Below are 3,182 nucleotides of genomic sequence, written 5' to 3'. Positions count from 1 at the left end.
TTTCAGAGACGCATCTTTTAACTTTTGTTAATTCAATGCTACAAAGAATACAGGCTATTATTACTATCTCTGAAGGCTATACTGGCTGGTGAACTTCAAACTATTTTTAATTTTAATATTTTGTATTTATTATTATTTTTAATAATTTTCTAATATTTATTATATATTTTAATATTATTATATATTTTAATGTTTATTTACTCTAGTGATGCAAAGAATATTTCTATTTCATTAAATCCCTCTCCCTTTTGATTATTTTTATGATAACTACTTTTGTTATTTACAGGTGTGATTAGGTATCTTTGGCAAAAGGCTTCAAGCTTTGGGGACCCCCTGATGTTTAGTCTGTGCATGCTAGGAACCTGTAGTATTAGGAGTCATTTCCGCAGTTACAATGTATTCTGAAACCTAGTTGTAATACTCCGTATCGTTTTTTGGCCTCTATAGTAGTGTACCTCAGAGTTCTAGACTCTTCTGATTATTGTGGGGTGGATGTGAATGTATTGGTTTCTCATTGTAATCCTTTATCATTCAATACTATCTCTTTGTACAAAACGTCCTGTTTCCTACGGCTTATACTAAAGATATTACATCTTTAAAGCCTAGTAGCTCTGTGAGTAGTTGACAGATTTACTCTGTTCTACTTCCCAGACCTAGCTGAAGGTCCACTCACACATATAAGCTGAGAACAGGATATGGTTAGACAGATGGCGGTGACGTATATAGTGTTATTCTGATACCTTCAACTCTATGACATTGTAGTCACAGGATGCAACTGAGACTGATATGTATGATGACATGTGGGCCCATAAGGGGACTGGAGGGGGGTGTTGGAGACCAGGACTTGCAATTCCAGGTGGAGTTACTCTACTTAGAGTGATTCCTGAATATTAAATTCTGGTATTCCTAACAAGGCCATAGGAGATAGAAATGATACCAATACCTATCTGAAGGCTGCTCTAGATTGATTAGTCCTGGAAATAGCATCTCTCCAGAGGTAGTTCCCTTGGAGGTGAGATAGATCAAGGGGAAGCTGTTCAGACTCAGAAGACATGATAGGTTGTAGACATAAAGTATTAACATACTGTCTATTAAGCCTGCATTATGCATAAATTTCTGACACATAAGCTGACCACTTTGTGTATTTGAAAGAGACTACTAGAATAATATTCAAGTAGACTGAAGTTTCAAGAAGAAGTTTATTTGACTCTACAAATTGAAGACCTTTGGTTGGAAGTTAAAAGTACATCTTTTGATGATAAAGATTTTACTATTAAAGAGTACAAAGATAGTGTGAAGGAATTCAGGGTAAAATGGTATTAACACTTGTTAAGATCAAGGACTATTGCATATAAATTCAAGAAAGGTAGTAAGTTGTATATTAGCTAGACGAAGTCTGTGAACAGTCAAATACAGGATATAAATATCGTAGAGCCTCATGAGCTTTACAGAGATCATCATATAATGGAGAAGAGATTTTAACTATATTAAATTATTCTATAAATGAATCTTTATTACAATATCTTTATTGTCCTCTTAAGCAAGTTCTTAGTAGTTATAATAATAAAAGAATATTATCAAAACTTTTTAGATACTCTCTATCTATATCAAAAATTTCAGCCTAAGTCTTCTTGATGTATACTCCAGTTGACTTTTGACTAATAGCATCCTCCTTATTGTACTATATATTATTATTTTATAACTATCTATAGTAAGTGATTAATATAGGAAGAGGAATAGAGTAATTAAGCTAAAGGTACTGTAATGATCCTACTCTACGTATATTAGTTCTTCAGAAGGTAATGACCTTACTATGTGTTAGGAGTACTGGAATCTGATACCCAGGAAACCACACTAAGTAGGGTAATACCACTTGAAATCGGAATCTCTGGTCTCCAACACCCTCTTCTGGCTCTCTTACAGGGGCCGCACATCATCATACATATTTATATCAGTTGTCTCCTGTGACTAAAAGGCCACAGAATTGAAGCTGTAGGAATAATACTGTATAGGTCACTGTCATCTGTCTGACAGGATCCTGTCTACAGGTTATATGAGAGAGGACATTTGGCTAAGTCTAAGCAGTAGAAAGGAGTAAATCTCTCAACTACTCATAGAATTACTAGGATCCAAAGTCGTGACAACATCGGTACAGGCTGTAGGTAATAGGACTTTTTCGCAAAAAGATATAGTCTGGAATGTTAAAGAATCTCAATAAGAAACTAATACATTCGCACTCATCCTATGATAAATAGAAAAGTCTAGAACTCTGAGGAATACTACCACAGAAGCCAATAGTCTTCATGGAGTATTACAACTGGGCTGTGGAACGTATTGTAGTTGTGGGAATAATTTCCAATCAAATTTTGATTGAAACTTTATTTCTCAGAGCAACCAGGGGTTGCTGACTGAGGAATTATCTGCCAATCTAGTACAATAACTTCCTGTAAGCTAGTAGGAAGACATCTAGAAAATATCCGTTAGTTGGATTCAGAGTTATTGAGGTTCAGAGTCAAACGACCTAGGAAGGTTGAAATTACGACTACCTCTGCAGATACAACCTGGAGATGAAACTGATCATTTCATCCATGAGGAAGACAATTAGAGCAAACTCAGTTGAACTTGAGAACTGGGCTATAAGTTTAATAACTCTGAAGATCGGATAATTACCATTAGGGGTAGTATAGTTCCTAGTTAGCAATATCATAGTTACAGAAGAGGTTGTGGTGATTTCCAGAGTTTCCAGGTGTTCATACCATTAAAGAATACTCAACATTGCGAGTTATAACTAGAAAGTTACATAGTTGTATAATAGAGAGATGTTGTTTGTGAATGCTCAGATGTCAAATATAAATATCGAAGTGCCTCTCAAGCTTTTTAGACATAATCAAGTATCAGAGAAGAGACCTTAACAATATAATATTGTTTTACAATTCTATTCTACTTTACCTACTTTACTTTACTCTTAGTAGGCATAAACAAAATGAGTATATATTTCGAGCCTTTCTAGACAATCTCTGTCTACAGAAACAAATCTTAGTTGGCCTAGACAACTCTGAGTCTTTACAAATTGTCTCTTCCTAACACTACTTTAACACCTCATTAGCTCTAAGACTCTTTGTCTTCATTACCACTTTTGATAATAACTATTGAGACATCTTGTAATCTGCTAAGTAAGACCT

Source organism: Tuber melanosporum (genome assembly GCF_000151645.1).
Source record: "Tuber melanosporum whole genome shotgun sequence assembly, scaffold_132, strain Mel28".
NCBI lineage: Eukaryota > Fungi > Ascomycota > Pezizomycetes > Pezizales > Tuberaceae > Tuber > Tuber melanosporum.
This window is presented reverse-complemented; position numbering follows the sequence as displayed.